We start from the raw sequence: 17,429 nt of genomic DNA, 5'->3' as shown, positions 1-17,429 counted from the left end.
ATTATCCTAAATAATGGTTACAAGTTTCAACCTATTACCATACATAAAATACAAATAAAAAAGTCTCAGAGAACTCAGGATAAGATACAAAAACAATTCCATCAAATAACTGCAATTGTTTCAACTCACAAGACTCAGTATTCAGCTGAGCACTTAAAAGTTCCACACTAACTGGAATGGCATATACCAAGAATTATCATTTAAATTTAAAAAACATCTTTCATCTTAAAGCCATAAAACAAATATATAAACATACACAGGCATGGCCGACTCTGTCATTAACTGAAGTTTGGAGCATCACAGAAAGGAATAGGAGTACTTGTTGCACCTTAGAGACTAACCAATTTGAGCATAAGCTTTCATGAGCTACAGCTCACTTCATTGGATGTATGCAGTGGAAAATACAGTGGGGAGATTTTATATATGCACACAGAGAACATGAACCAATGGGTGTTACCAGACACACTGTAACGAGAGTGATCAGGTAAGGTGAGCTATTGCTAGCAGAAGAGAAAAAAAAAAAAACCTTTTGTAGGGAGAATCAAGGTGGGCCATTTCCAGCAATCGACAAGAAGGTGTGAGGAATAGTAGGGAAGGAGAAAAGCAGTACTTGTGGCACCTTAGAGACTAACAAATTTATTAGAGCATAAGCTTTCGTGAGCTACAGCTCACTTCATCGGATGCATTTGGTGGAAGTAGGGAGAATACATAACAGAAAGGAATACTAACAGTGAAACCGGCACCAAGGAGGGCTCTGATGAACCCTCCCCCTACCAGAATGACTGGATTTGTGTTCGTACCTTAGTTAGCTCCTTGAGGAGCTTCAACTATAATGCCATGGATTTTATTAGCACCTTTCATCGAAATATCTCGGCGCAAACAGACCCACGTGCACCTGGTTAACCAAGCCCAGTATTACGGCTTTCGGCAGCAGCCTGCAAAATAACCCGTGGGGACAAGCTGCTCCCCAGGACCCCACTGATCCTCACCCGCCCCCGCGACAAGCCGCCCTCCCCCCCGCTCCCCCCAATCTGCCCCCAACCTCCTGCTCCCACGCCGCGTGACAAGCTGCTCCCTCCGGCTCCAAGATCACCCCCCACCCCACCCCCCGTGCCCCCTCCAGCAGCAGGGACAAGAGCGGCAGCTCCCCGCCCTCACCTGCAGCGAGGCCCGGGCGGCAGCAGGGCCTGCGCGCCGGGAGGTCTCTCATAGCCGCGTCCCGCACCGGCACCCCCGGCCCCGCAGCGCCCAGGGGAGGGTCTGTCGCCCCCGCCGCACGCCAGGGGGGGCCATGTGGGGCGAGCCCCCGCACCAGCAGGGCCCAAGGGGAGGGGCCGCTGCGCTCACGCCTTGACCCCCCCCGCCAGCGCCTAGCGTCAGCCCAGCCCCCCGCTCGCCTCAACGCCACTGCGGGCCCGCCTGCGACTGAGCCAGGCAGGCCCCGACCGATGAACGCCCCGACCACTGCGTCCAATCGGCACCGCTGGATGCTTGATGGACAGGCCCAGCTGGACCAATCAAAGAGTTCCCCCCTGATGGTTGGCCAAAATTATTTGATTGACAGCCATCTCGGCCGTCCATAACGAAACGCAACAAAGCTCCGGCAACTGCCGGACCCACTAGGAAGTAAGGGAAGGAGAAGAGTGGGAAGGAATGGAGGGGGCGTTGCTAGGGGCGCCTCAAACCGATTGGCCAGCAGTTGAAGGCGGGGTGTAAATAAAAGACTGTCCGATGAGAGTGAGACTGATGGTGATTGACAAGTATGAGAGCCAATTATAAATTATTTCTGAGGTGAGTGGCGTGGAGTTGTCAACAAGGCCGGCGCATCGATGGCGCGGGAGGGAGAGTGAGAGTGGGGGGAGGGGTGATGGGCTAGAGCCTGGTCCGGAGCCGTGGTGCGAACGGGACCCAGCATGCACTGCGCCGACCCGTTCTAGGAGCCGGGGGGCACAGGGGGAGACGGGGCCTGACCTGCGGGGGGGGGGCACAGGGGAGACATGGTCTGTGCGAGGGGGGGCACAGGGGGAGACTGGGCCTGACCTGCGGGGGGGGGCACAGGGGGACACATGGTCTGTGCGAGGGGGGGCACAGGGGGAGACGGGACCTGACCTGCGGGGGGGGGGGCACAGGGGGAGACATGGTCTGTGCGAGGGGGGGCACAGGGGGAGATATGGTCTGTGCGAGGGGGGGCACAGCGGGAGACGGGGCCTGACCTGCGGGGGTGCACAGGGGGAGACATGGTCTGTGCGAGGGGGGGCACAGCGGGAGACGGGGCCTGACCTTCGGGGGTGCACAGGGGGAGACAGGGCCTGACCTGCGGGGGGGGCACAGGGGAGACATGGTCTGTGCGAGGGGGAGCACAGAGGAGACGGGGCCTGACCTGCAGGGGGGGGCACAGGGGAGACATGGTCTGTGCGAGGGGGGGCACGGGGGGGATGGGGCCTGACCTGCGGGGGGGGCACAGGGGGGGACGGGGCCTGACCTGCGGGGGGGGGCCCTGATGCACTCTGCCTCAACAGGGAAGCCACGTGCTTGGATTACCAGTGTAACTCGCCATGGCCAAGCACCCAGGGGTTTCTGCAGGGCTCAGTCCTGTGACCTTCAGCACGAAATGCACAAGCCTGAGTAGCACCTGTGCTAAATGACAGGTTTCAGAGTAGCAGCCGTGTTCGTCTGTATCCGCAAAAAGAACAGGAATACTTGTGGCACCTTAGAGACTAACAAATTTATTTGAGCATAAGCTTTTGTGAGCTACATGCATCCGATGAAGTGAGCTGTAGCTCACGAAAGCTTATGCTCAAATAAATTTGTTAGTCTCTAAGGTGCCACAAGTCCTCCTTTTCTTTTTCTGCTAAATGAGTGTTAGCAATCCGTGAGTTGTTATAATCCCAGGGGACATACACTACCTTATGCATGGTTATTACATATTCCTCCCCAGACAACACGGTCCCAAGTGGTGAAGGTTCCTACTAGTTCACATCCCTGCTGGTGCATCTTGTGGTAAATGACCCCTGGTTACTTCGTTACAGACTCCACAGAGATCAATGCGGATGGAACTTTAATCATTCAGCTCCCAAAAGCTCTCTCTACTAGTTCAATTCAAGAGTTCCCTGAGCTGTGAGCAGGTAGCAGGCTGTTATCCTGGTTGCAGACAGCTCCTAAAGGCACAAGCAGATGCATTTAAGCCGGAAGTATTGTGGTGGCGTGCTGGTACCTGCCATCTTTAGGGGCCACATCTCTGCTCAGATTGAGACAGCTCTGCATGCCAGGACTTGTTGTGTCCATAGGGCCGTACCTCTACTTTAAATATCAGAATACCTGCAGCCTCATCCATTTGACGTAAGTTAGTTGGGCTTCTGCAAAATTGTCAACATGGTTCCATTATGTGAGCAAAATTTAGATGCCCCTGTTTGAGGGTATTTACTCCTACCATGTGTGCCAAGCTACATGTAGCCTGACACCAGTATAAAGTTATGGTGACACCTAGTGCTCAAACAAATGAACATATGTGGTGACAGAAATTACATAGAAAATAGAGGGGAAAGATGTATTAGGTCACATATCAGTCATCCTCTGAGGGGAATGTAATGATTTCAGCATTTTGGGAATAGTCAGACACACAAAGCCAGGGAAGAAATTTTGCCTGATAGCAAATGCCAACCTGGAAGTGGACATTTTGTGCACAGAGGGAAACGTACAGAGTAATACAGAGTGTGTACTAGCCTGCACTGTAAAAATCTGTTCAGGTTGTGGGGACATGATGCTGTGAAGAGTAGCTCTCCCCCAGTCATGCCTCCATTGCCTTCACTGGAGTTATACCAGGGACAAATTTGGCCCTCTGTACCTCAGTTTCCTGATCTGTTAAATGGGAATTATGACATCTATCAACCTCACAATGGGTTGTAAGTTTTAATTAATTAATGTCCATAAAGTGATTTGACATTCTCAGATGGAAAGGCAAAATATTATAAACATACACACTCATCTAAACCAAAGGAAAAGCTGACTGCAAAAACCTCTTCACTGCTTAATTCTTTTTTGAATGACTTCTGCAGGGCTAGTCTCTCAACAAATGTCACTACAGTTCAAGTTTGGCAAAGTTATGAGCAACTTAAAAAAGCTTCTCAGAACAGGAAGTGTCAGGCAACCTTAATTTGTTAGTCTCTAAGGAGCCACAAGGACTCCTCATTGTTTAGGCAACCATAACTATTGCAATGCTACCAATTCTGTCTACAATATATGATATTTTCTCTGTGTATTGTTAGTACAGTCTACTCTTTCTGATTTAGTCTAAAAATAGTTTGATTCACATTCATAATGGAACCATCAGTAGCAACTCCATTGTTCAAGTTGCTTTGAGATTTACACTTAAAGCATGATTAAAGTCTGTTTTACACTTCACTAACTAAATTTAGTCTCCAAATTTTGCACAACTTTTCAATTGACTTTTCTATGTAAATTTAATGGAAAAATCTTTACTAACTTTTGCAGAGGAGACATTTTTAAAGCACTCTTTTTTTTTTTGAAATTTGATCTTATTTTTCCTAATTTTTCTTTTGAATTCCTCTAGCTAAAAAAAAAACAGAACAGTCATCACAAACTCAAAATGTCACACATTCCCCAAAATGTGTTCTGCTAACATCTCAGCCATAGAGTACTATCCAATTTCTACAATTAAACATAGAGAATTATTAAGTTATTCATCAGAACCTAATTCAGCTGTCCCAATAAAGCAGACAGCACTACTCACATCTGTCAGCTATTTCTGTTTTCTGATGCTCTAGGTCTAGGAGATAGCTGCCTTTGTAGCAAAATTGCAAGCGTTTGTCCTCTTGGCAGCATGAGCTCAAGAATGGCCCCTTTCACTCTAACAAAATTCCCTTAAGTTATATTTTGGGGCTTTAAATTCAACTGCAGTTTATTTGAACAGTTCATTCTCAAGCAACATTTAAAAGATTGCATAAACCAAACTCTTAAACATCTCAGTGTTTTCCTTTCCATGCAGCAGATCATGAATATTCAGCGTGGTGGGAGTCCTCTAGAATTAAGAGTCCATTGTTGCTTCATTCTCAGTGAAACTAACTGCAACAATTTTTTTTTAAATCTAGCTATTCCCCAGAACTCTCTTATACTAGTTGGTATTTTAAAGCAGTTATTAATTCGCTCCAAGGTGACATCTTGTGGTAGCCATTCCAACTATTTGGGATATAATGTCTATTATACTGAAGCAAAAACATTCTCTTTCGCCCACTCTGTCCTTCCAAAAATGTCACCCAGTTTCTGCATTTCAACATGATTTCAATCTGTGTCTCTAATATACCTACAGATGTCTTTGTTGGCAACTTTAATGTGCTGGAATTTATATGAACTGGGGGTGTGGAGTAACATTACTACCCTATGCCAGTGTAATCTAGTAATCACAAACCTCATTTGCTCTGTGGAAACACTGTTCATCTATCTCAGGGGTGGCCAACCTGAGCCTGAGAAGGAGACAGAATTTACCAATGCACATTGCCAAAGAGCCACAATAATATGTCAGCAGCCCCCCATCAGCTCTTTCCTGCCCCCCCACCCCACTCCCAGCAGTCTGGGGAAGGGGCCGGAAGAGGTGGAGTGGGGGGCAGGGCCTGTTGCAGAGCCAAGGGTTGAGCTGTGAGCACCCCGTGGCCCATTGGAAAGTTGGTGCCTGTAGCTCCAGCCCCGGAATCAGCGCCTACACAAGGAGCCGCATATTAACTTCTGAAGAGCCACACGTGGCTCCGGAGCACAGGTTGGCCACCCCCGCTCTATCTAACTATTTTTAATATGCCCATCACATGTGACATTATGCTCATAATTACATGAGGAAATGATCCACATTTGTGAGAGGACTTAAAAAGGCAATATTGTTATGAGCCCCAAGACTGCTGACACATAAAGGAAACTTTTCTTTACCTCAAGTGCTAGAGGCCTGGAGCAGAAGAGCATGGGTTTAGCTGATGACCACATGTGTACATAAATCAACAGCGACAGCCTTGTCTGAAACCAAAGTTACATGCTGACTATTTGCAGCTCCCCTGATGAACAGGACTGAGCAACACTTTAAAACTCTGGCACTAAAGCCTGCAGAAGGTGAATGGCTTATAGAGCTTTCCATTGTTTCCTGCAAGGAGGAAAACTAATGTTAGATGGAAAGAGATCAAAGAGAAAGGTCTGCACAGATCACAGTGCTGCTTTACTTGTAATGATCTTTTGTTTGCATTCAGGAAGAGCAGGCAGGAGTTACACATCCTGAACACACCACTACAGGAAGATCTGTTCACTATGGGTGCTCCCCCTTCTCCCCCGCCTGCTGCCCTTGTGCAGATTGTCCTACTTAAAGATCAAATACTCCAGAACACAGTTCTGTGGTTTGTGGTTTAGGTCTTTCTTCTTTCAGTATGACTGCCTTCCCCAGAGAGATCACTTTATCTGTCTGAATGTCACAGCCTTGCAAAGAGCAGGCAATGGTTAACGCACCCAGTGGCACTAAAAACAGACATAAAAAGAACTCTGGTAATAGGAGACAGGAGGGGAACTCCCTGCCTCAGAGCATCTGAAATGCACCTGCGACAGTGGGATGAAAGAAGGACGTTTCTTCTTTACAAAATAATCAAATCTCTGACTACCCATAAATTCCAGATGGCTGTTAACATGAATGCATAAGCGGGGGGTATAGTAAGCCGAAGTAGGGAAGTGTTATTACTGCTGTCTAAGTGAGACCATTACTGGAATATTGTGTTCAGTTCTGGTGTCCACAATTCGTAAAGAATGTTGACAAATTGGAAAGGGTTCCAAAAAGAGCAACAAGAATGATTTGCGGTCTGGAAAATGTGTTTTGTCATGAGAAATGAAAGAAGCTTAACAAAGCGAAGATTAAGAGCTGACTTGATCCCAGTACCTAAATGAGAAGAAAATTTCTGATAGTAAAGGGCACTTCTCATCTAGCAGACGAAGGCAGAACAAGCTCCAATGGCCAGAAGCTGAAGCCAGACAAATTAAAGCAAGAGATAAGGTGCACATTTTTAACAGTGAGGGAGTTAACCTTTGGAATAACTTACCTAGGGATGTGGTGATGGATTTCCCATCAGCTGAAATCTTTGCATGAAAATTGGATGTCTTTCTAAAAAGATCAGCGCTAGCTCAACCAGAAGTGATGGGCGTGATACGGGACCCACTGGGTTAGGATCTCTTGTAGTCGTCTCTTCTGGCCTTGAAAATCTCTTAATAGAAGGAGGTCACTTTTGGTAATAATAACATCAACACTCTGTGTATCCTGGAGTGATACCACAACATCCTAATCACTGTAGATGTGAGCACAAACCCACTTGCGTTAAATGATGCTGCCATGCCTGATCCAGCAAAACTCTTAAGATGTGCTTGAAGTTAAACAGCTGCATAAGTGCCTTGCTGGATGGGGGCCAGAGCACTCAGCACATTGTAGGATCACATCTATAATAAACTCACTAATTATTATTATTATATTTGATGTGTTTTATTGTAATTCCCAGGAGCCACAGCTCTCCACTCCTGTCTTCTTCCACAAACAGCTCTGACACCTCTGGTTTGTAACCACTGCTGGGTACTTTATTTGTGTTTTACCAACCACTCCCCTCTCACAGTCCCGTGGCGCAATTCTATTTACAGAGTGATACAAGCATAGTTACTTTTTGCCCGAGCTCTCACTTTAGCCCACCCCTGCTTGCCTCTCTCTCCTGCATGGCCTTTCTGTGCTCCTTTTCTACTCTTCAGTTAATAGGCTAATTCTTTCCTTAGCTCTCCCCCAGTCAGGCTGACCTAGTAATTAACCACCCTTCAATCAGGAGCTCTCGGAGAAACTAATTGGATTTACAGTGACCAGTGTGCTTCAGCTGCTGGTTCTCAGTGCTCTGTGACACAGCCCATCATGGACCAGGACCCCAGAGTGCTAGGTGCTGTACAAATACAGAACACAAAGGTAGTCTTTGCCCCAAAGAGCTGATACTATAAGTATAAGATGAGACAACGGATGGATACTGATAGACCGACAGGGGAGTAACAAGGAAAAAATAAGTGTCTGTCAGAATTACTCTGTACTGGATAGACCTGCTCAGCTTGTATCATAGATCCTATACTACAAACAGCTAATGCACTTTTTCTTTAGCTCAAATGGTAGGGGCCTACACTGTTGTACTAGGAAACTCTGAGTTCTATTCCTGCTGTTGCCACAAAATCACCAATGACCACAGTAATAACTAGTCATCAGTAGCCATGGAGTTGTTAAAATAATGATTATTTTGCATTCATATAACACCTTTTATATAAATATCTGGAATATATTCCAAAGGTAGGTATGTATTCCCATTTTTCTGGTAGGGAAACTGAGGCACAAAGCGAGGCCATGACTTACTATCACACAGTCGAGGGGTGGCAGAGCTGGAAATAGAATCCAGGAATGTTGACTCCCAGCCCCTGCTCTGGACATGAGACCACTTCACCTCCCTTTGATCATGAGCCTTACCTCAAAAACAGTGTCTCTGTAGCTACCTATATGATGGAATAGTGGCAGCTGAACCTAAAAGGTTGGAGGTTCTGTTTGGATAAGTTCAGGTGCTTTGCCAGCCTCTCAGGTTTGCAAAGCCAGACCAGGATTCTCCCAAGGACACAGGATTTCCATGGTGTTTCCTGGTTCCAGCTGGGCTGGAAATACCATGAGAACAAACCTAAGTCCAGGCATTTTGGACCTTCCACTTCCTTGCAGATGGAGAAATCCCACGGTCCCTGCTCTGGTACCAGAAACTGGGGAGATGCACAAAAATGACAATTAATGATGTGAAAAGTTAAAAGAACGTGTTCAGATCCTGAAAAAGGGGAACGTTTGTACTGAAGGCCAGGGTGAGGGTATCATATTTAATTTTAATTGGTTGCTTGAATGCTTCTCGTTCAGATTAAATTCTGCCATTGCTCCCCAAAAATGAGGTGTCTGTTTATGTCTGACATAACTGCACCACTAGCTAGGGCTTATCTACATAGGAAAGTTATACCGGTTTAACTGGTACAATTATACCAGTACAGTTATACCAACATAGTTATACCAATATAACTCCCTGTGTAGCCATTTTTAGTCCAGTTTAAGAGAGTTCTATTTTTTCAGTTTAGCTTGAACCAAAGCAACCTAAACGAAACCAAAAAAAGCACTTGTAAATGGGAATAAGAATGTCTGCATGGAGACTTACATTTTAAATTCACACCCTACCTTATACTGGGATAACCTCCCCATATAGATAAGCTAAGAATTAAAACTCATAGAGGTACCTGTGGAATTTGTTCCTGGACTTCTCCACAGAAAGGGACAATACAGCGCTCGGATGTTTCAAAAATTCTCCATAGGCAAACAGGCCCAATTCAATGGAAAAATTGTAAAGTAATTTAGAACCAACATATATTGCTCTTTGTTATTTCTGTCTGGGTAGGCCCTAAGGATTCCAAACAGGGACCAGAGTCATTGTACCAAACAACTTAAAAATGTAATATTTATAAATTCTAATAAGACCAGACACATTTTAATTAAAATTGTTTCTTCCCCCACAGTGGAAACATATTTTGGGGGAGAAAGAGGTTTTTAAATATCCCCATAGGATGTTTGCAACCAGCACACAGCAGCACTGTATTAGTGAGTGTGCATCACAAAATGAAACTGACTAAAAACAGACTAATCTGGTTTCCATATGACCCAGCTGAGGGAAGTGTAAATAGCAAACAAAAGGTGAAAATCACCACGTTCCTGTGCAGAGACCTGTAGTGGAACATAAGTGGTGTAGAGGCATCACGGCCTTCAGTAACGAAAATCAACATTTTAACATGATTTTATTATGGGATAATCTTCCGTGTAAGAAACATTGTTAAGGAATATTTTGTTTTTAAATGTAATGGGTCAGATTCCACTCTTATTTACACCAATGTAAATCTGGAGTAATTAAATTGAAGTCAATAGATGTACACCTGGACATCTGTGAAGAATTTGGTCCATGTGGTGTGTTGATTGTTTTGTTTTGTTTGTTTGTTTTGACATTGTCTTTTTACTATTTGCTGTCCTTGCCAAATATCAAATAGGACAGCATGGGGAATTAAGCCTCCAGGGTTTCAGCAACAGATCAAACTCTCAGGATTTGAAAAGGCTCCTTGATGAGCTCCTCTGGAAGATATTTTTATCTATTCCACATCCCTTGATGTGATTCCAGGTGAGCTTTTCAGATGAGATGAGATTTATTTGCAGACAAAGAAGAATTCCCACTCTGCTTTCAAGTGGTAGATCTCAGGGCTGATGCAACACTTGGTCCTCCTTACCCTGGCTAGTTATCTTGATGTTTGCATGTTTCTAGTCACATGAACAATTCTGAGCATTGGCAGTTTGAGTTCTTTCCTCTGTGGACCTTCTATAGACTTGGATTTACAGCTCTGATGATAGAAGGTGTTAGCTACCATTTGTTAATTAACATGTTAGAAAAGTCCAGTGTGGAGAAGGCAGCATAGCACATGCTAAGGGTGTATCTACACTTAAAACCAGTGCAGCTGCGCTGTTGTAACCCTTCAGTGAATGCTATCTATGCTGATGGGAGGGGTTCTCCCATTGGCATAGGTAATCCACCTCCCCAAGAGGCGGTAGCTAGGTTGATGGGAGAATTCTCCTGTCAACATAACACTGTGGACACTAGGGGCTAGGTCATTTTAATTGCCTCGCTCAGAGGTGTGGATTTTTCACACCCCTGAGCCATGTATTTATACCAGCCTAATTTCCTAGTGTAGACCACTGTCCCCTCTAAGCTGTGTACATGTGCGCGTGCACACAGATCCTAAACCCCGCACACATGGCAAAACACCACGCACACAAAAATTTGCACAGAAGCACAACAATTTGCACAGAATTTTTTTGCACACACGGCCTGTCAAAAATTAGAGGGAATATTGGTGTAGACCAGGCCTAAAGTAGACTTTAACTCAACTGGTTAAGCACATGTTAAAGGCAATACACCTTGTCTACACTAGACTTTTCAAACATATTACTAGTTAGAACATGTTCTAACAACACTCCTTTTCCCCTAGTCTAGATAAAGCCTGGTCTACATTAGAATTTACATCAGCATAGCTACTTCTGTCAGGGATGTGAAAAACCCACACTCCTGAGAAACATAATTATACCGACCTAACCCTGGTGTAGACAGCAATAGGTCAATGGAAGAATTCATCCGTCAACCTCACTACCGCCTCTTGAGGAGGTGAATTACCCATGCTGACGGGAGAACCCCTCCTGTCAACGTAGGCAGTGTCTACACTCAAGGGCTACCGCAATGCAGCTGTGCCGCTGTAGCATTTTTAGTGTAGACAAGCCCTAAGCATATGTCTACACAGCAAAAAAAAACCACCTTGCATTAGCGAGTCTCAGAGCCCAGGTCAGCTGACTCGGGCTCATGCTGTGGAGCTAAAAATAGCAGTGTAGACATTTGGGCTGGGGCTGGCATCTGGGCTCTGAAACCCGGTGAGGGGGAGAATCTCGGAGCCCAGATTCCAGTCCAGGCCTAGACATCTACACTGGTATTTTTAGCCCCACAAGCCAAGTCAGTTGACCCAGGCTCTGAGATTTGCTGCTGCAGGCCTTTTTTTTTTTTTTATTTGCAGACCTTCCCTTGGTAGCTAGAGGTTTGTTGCAGTGTGAGGAAAGCCTGGATTAGAAACAAACAAAGAACTAACTGGGCAGATAGATATTAATGGCTAGAAGAACAGAGTACTTGTGGCACCTTAGAGACTAACAAATTTATTAGTAAATTTGTTAGTCTCTAAGGTGCCACGAGTATTCCTGTTCTTTTTGTGGATACAGACTAACACGGCTGCTACTCTGAAACCTGTCATTATTGGCTAGGCAAGCGCTTTTTGCTCATTGTTTCCTGGTGTTCCCCCTGGGTGTTTTGTCAGACCCATCTGATGTCTCTTGTCTTATACTTGTAAGGTCTTTGAGGCAAGGACCATCTGTCTGTGCAGTGCCTAGCACAAGGGGGTTCTGGTCTATGGGTGGGGGTCCTAGGAGTTGCCACAATACAAATAATACATTAAAATGCAGTAACATCAACTGGGTTGAGACAATGTATTCTTGATAGGGGTTATGATCACTGTATTTCTTCCCCACCCCATTTTATGGGACATGTTCAGGTTAGAAGTCTGAAATGTTGTTACCAATAACACCCGAGATGATCTTGACTGAAAGAGTTTGAAAAAGCAGATGTAATTTTGCACCACTTATTCGGCTTATTGTCTGCACTTTGCTCAGCTTGGGGCAGTGAAACGTCACAGCAGGGGAGTGATATCCGTGAGCCAGCTTTGGTGCAACCTCATGGTGTACATGAGGGCACAAAAACCTCACCCTCTATTTTGAGCTCCTGTTCAGGGGCTAGCCAGAGTCCCAGAGACTCATGTGTTTGCTAACGCTTCCACTGTGAGCATGAGGGAAGGATGGTGGCAGGGGGGCATGGCCCCAACCCTCTCCATTAGCCTGTAGAAGAGGCCAGGCACAAGAGAAGGAGCATTCTTCACCCTTCCCAAGGTGGACCTGCCATACCCCATGCACGTTCCAAGAGGAATTCTCGCTGACTCAAAGCCCCCGAGGCTAAGGGCAGAATCTTTCTCCAATGCAGGGGTCAAACTGGAGGGAAAACGGCAGCGGGACTTCTCCAAGCTCCACCCATGCTCTGCCATATGAGTCGCCATAGATTGTGCGGATCTTCCAAGGATGGTCACGCAGCTTCTTGAGCTCCACTGGGTTCCCCAAGCCTGGGAGGCCTGAATGTGCCCATGGATTTGGCAGAGCTCCTTGGGCTTGGCAACGTTTTGATTGGAGGAAAGAGTGTAAGTGCTGGTATCTCCCCAATGCCACGTGGCACCACGCTGAGAGGTGAGTCATAGTGCATGGTGCAGACTGGGCGCCTGCTTGTCCTTTCGCACACGAGGAATGAAATCGTTAACAGTGTTGACATTTAAACTCTCCTCACAAATCAGCTGAATTAACACTTCTCTGAGAACGGGGCAGCTCACACCTCTCAGAGTTAGGGTTGCAGGCTGTCTGTAGACTCGTGTCGGCTTTCCTTGCACTCCGTACACATTTGTTACGTTTTCTTTGCAACCATAACAGCTAGAGACTTTTTTTTTCCAATTGAAAGCTGAGGTTCTTTAGAGCAAGAGAGCAGTTTGAAAGAGGGGCCAGTAGGCCGCACTACCATGAATTGCTCAAATCCAAACCCTGACCCTATGTTAGTTGCCTCAAACACGTTCAGTTGTTGTCTGTCTCCAGGGTCTGCTGCTGTTGGATTCCTCCACAGCTCTGTGCAGTTGAGGAGGAAAAGCACCACACAGCGATTCCTTAACTGAACTCCCCTGCTCTTCCTCCCAAAGGGTAGGGAGGAAAAGGATACCTTGTCCTATGGCTGAGCTCCCAGACCTCATGTTCCCCCAGCCTGCCAGCTGCTTAGCCCAGTTCCAATCCCCGGAGTCATCAGAGTCACCATGCTTGTTATAGCCCTCCAAATATTACTCTGGAGCTATTCTGTCTGATCTCTTTTATTTAACTGCTTTTATCCATTCTTCCTTCTCCCTAGGTTACACAGCTATGAAGGTTTCAGAGTAGCAGCCGTGTTAGTCTGTATTCACAAAAAAGAAAAGGAGTACTTGTGGCACCTTAGAGACTAACAAATTTATTTGAATATAAGCTTTCGTGAGCTACAGGATGCAGCCGATGAAGTGAGCTGTAGCTCACGAAAGCTTATGCTCAAATAAATTTGTTAGTCTCTAAGGTGCCACTAGTACTCCTTTTCTTTTTTACAGCTATGAAGAGCCCTTGTGGGGAAAAAGATGCATGAGGAGAGATAGACAGAGGGAGACCAGGAAGCCTCCAGCCTTGTAGTCAGACTCACTACTTGTGTCACAATTATCAAAAATAGATGAATGGCATCTCTCTCCACATCAGAGGCAATGACAGAGGAGATGTAATAGTCTGGGAAAATGCAGAGGAAATGCTCCCTTTTGCTGTTCTGTTAGTGATCTGGGGGCATCTTCCCTTCTCTGACAAATTCCTCTCCCTGGGCTGTGATTTGCTGTTTATCAAAACTTGCTCGTCTTATGCACAGACCCTGCAAAAAATAATCGCCTGGGCTATCTTTTCTGCTTTTGTTATTCTGCTACCAGCAATGTTCCTTTTGCTAACAGAATCCCCCATCTGCAGAGGGTTTATAACTCAGCCATAAACACTTTTGAGTAGCACCCCAGGTTTAAAGCACCTCCAGAAGGAACATGTAGTGCACACAGTTTGGGTGCCACGTTGTTATGTCTGTCTGATCAAAGATGAATCCTGATTGCCACCAACCATTCTGCGACCAGAATGGAGATAGTAATTTTACTGAGGGCACATGAGACAAAATAGAATCCCACTTCTTCATCTATATAGCTATAGGGCACAGTGAGATTAAGTGACTTGCCCCAGGTCATGCAGCAGGTCAGTGGCGGAGCCAAGAATAGAATCTAGATCTTCTAAATCCCAGTCTAGTGCTTGGAACTGCTGCTCCTTGCCAATGCACCAAATGCTCTCTCTCCCCACTTCTTCCATGCAGCCTCCTATCCTGATCTTGTCCCTAATAATATCTCCATGTCTGATGTCTGAACAGCTGTCCTGTGTGTTGTGGTGCAACCAATCTGTGGCCACTGAGGACTTCATAGTTGTCATTAAGTTGCATTCAGTGACCACTTGGAATTTCACAACAGCAGTGAGAATAACACTCAGTGTCTTCAGCTCTGCTTGTGATGAAGGAAAATATCTTATAACTGTTAACTGTATGGGGCCTGTGACACACAGCTGAGCCATTCCAATAGAGGCCAGTGTCACATCACTGTATTTATGTGTCTCTCATACTTACAGCCTGGTAACGTTGTCTCTCTCCTGCTCTTTCTAATTCCCTTGTTGCATGACTTTGGCAGGAGTCAATGCATTGACCATTGCGCGTGTAACTTTATTTTAGAAGCTCCTCCGGCGACCACACGATATTTTTCGCTCTGTACACATTGTCATTCTACCTGCCTCAAGCTGTGAACTCCAAGTCTTCTGCTAAATGGAATGACAGACTAGATTCACTGTAGTTTCCACGTTCCTTTGTATCTTCCGCTGATTACTGTGCTGTTTTGTAACATCTAATGATAATATTATTGAATCACAATAATTGCCTCTGCACCAGTAATAGAATGAAAAATAGCTTTCTAGTGTTTCTCCAGTGATGGAAGAGCAGTGTCATCACAAAGGTGGTGTTACTTCGGTACAGTAGCTTCCTTTGTACTTTCTGTATTCTACATACTGAGAGTGCTCAATTATGTGTATTAATAATAATTAATAATGAGCGGAACTGGTAAACTCTAGCAGTGACCTGTAGGGGGTCTTCTTTGCACATGTTTTTCAGGATATTTATTATCTGCCTCTAGGGCATGAAAGCAGCATGAGGCTCTCCATAATCTCTGTGCTCTTGAAAATATCTTGTACCAAGTGTCACTGTTTAATTAAAGCAAATGGACTAGTAACCTGGACAACTGAAGGCCTCTCTATCCATACGACAGCTGTGACATATATAGTTTCAGTGTCTCCAGAGAGACCACCTTCTTGAGAAGTGAGGAGTCAGGAGCTTGCAAGGCCTTGGCACGTATTTGAACCGGGTATTAGAGACAGAAGAGCCAATGGGTTATATACAGTCATCCTTAGCAGTGACTTCCTAGGAAAAATCTGCCCTTGAATCCATCTTAAATCTATCTACCTAGATGTCCTTATGTTGCACACCATGACCACTCAGAATACTGGTATGGAAAAAATTCAGATGCTGTCATTCCAAAAGCACAAACTAGCTGCCGGCAGTAGAAGGTCTACGTACAACACAAAGTTGAGCAATTCTGATTACATCCAGTAGAGGACAGCGGTGCACATACATGGTGTAACAGGGCAATTTCCGGCGAGATCTGTGGGAGATCTTACCCTATGAAGGTTGTGTATCATTGTGAGTCAGGGATTGTATGTGATTGTGTGTGGGAGGGGAACCAGGGCTTCTCCAGGGACTAAGAAACGTAGGAGGTGATTAGGCAAATTCACTCAGGCGGTAACGCCTCCAGCGAAGTCCCAGCACCTGGAAAGGCTTGTCTAGACTGGCTCACACTGGATTCTCCAAAGACCAACAGACAAAGAAATGAGTGTTGGACAAATAGCCTGAGTTTAAACTGCATCGGGGCCTGCTTTCTGATCCAGCCAATGGAAAGGACCTTTTGTCCAAGTTGTCCCCCAATTCTTCCTGGAAAGGTCTTTGGCCTACAGAGGCCCCCTAAGACCAAGGGGTGACCTCTGGTAAGCTTTTAGCATGCTTGTAGGAACTTGTATTGTTTTTTTAAATATGTTTTCTGTCTAATGCTTTTACCTCAGGCATAAATAGTGCTTTGTTAGAAAGGGCTGTGTGGTAACTTATAACGCCTGGCAACTCTGCTGTTCACAAACTTGCAAAGAGAAAGCAAAGTGCAGACACTGGCCTGCTTAGGCAGTCTGGCTTGCTGGGGATATCCCAGTGTGAGCAGGGAACTGTTCAGCCTGGAAAACCCCTGGGCAGGAGGGAGAGAGATGTGGGTCTCTACAGTGATGGGAGTGGATGAGTCATTACACAAAGTAAAAACTATTTCCCCATGCTATTTCCCCCCCCCCACTGTTACTCACACCTTCTTGTCAACTGTTTGAAATGGGCCATCCTGATTATCACTACAAAGGTTTTTTTTTCTCCTGCTGATAATAGCCCACCTTAATTAATTGGTCTCATTACAGTTGGTATGGCAACACCCATTTTTTCATTATATCTTACTACTGTATTTTCCACTGCATGCATCCTATGAAGTGGGTTTTAGCCCATGAAAGCTTTTGTCCAAATAAATTTGTTAAGTCTCTAAGGTGCCACAAGTACTCCTCGTTCTTTTTGAAAAAGATGTTCACTTATTTTGATGCCTCGGTGGGAATTTGGATCCCCACTTGCAGGTGCTGAGCACCGCAGATAACTAGGGCGTGGGAGAGATCTGTTCCCAAAGGATCTCTCCTATAGGATGGGAGATGGGGTGAAAAACCCTACCACCGCCACCTTCTAAATCCTGGCCCCGGGGCAGCTAAATGTGTCCGTTGACCTGGGGAACAGTCTGGGAATAAAGAGGGCTGGGGCACACATTACATGGAACCCTGTCAGCAGATGAAGATCTCTCTTAAGACATTGAGCATTCTGTCAAAATGTTGTGCAACAAGTATCCTTGTTCCTCTACCCCAAGAAAGGAAGGGGGCCCTCAATGGGCGAAACATCGGCACATAATAAGGCTCCTATCTCACCCCTTCA

General features: G+C 45.6%; 1 protein-coding gene across 4 annotated transcripts in view; it reads right to left on the bottom strand.

The window, feature by feature from the left end:
- Window positions 1–1,406, bottom strand: part of TESK2 (testis associated actin remodelling kinase 2) — a 123,354-nt gene extending 121,948 nt beyond the window's left edge. Inside the window, exon 1 of one of the 4 annotated variants that reach the window (XM_038413354.2) lies at window positions 1,159–1,406. The gene's annotated coding sequence lies outside the window, so the exon portion shown is untranslated. Of the gene's footprint in view, window positions 1–800; window positions 1,091–1,158 lie in introns of those variants that run through there. The other 3 variants (XM_043491137.1, XM_038413353.2, XM_043491136.1) reach the window with 3 other exon arrangements.
- Between the last annotated feature and the right edge of the window lie 16,023 nt (window positions 1,407–17,429).

The sequence above is a fragment of the Dermochelys coriacea genome, chromosome 8, assembly GCF_009764565.3.
Source record: "Dermochelys coriacea isolate rDerCor1 chromosome 8, rDerCor1.pri.v4, whole genome shotgun sequence".
NCBI lineage: Eukaryota > Metazoa > Chordata > Testudines > Dermochelyidae > Dermochelys > Dermochelys coriacea.
Note: the sequence above shows the minus strand (reverse complement) of the source record. Positions and strands in the feature narration are given on the sequence as shown.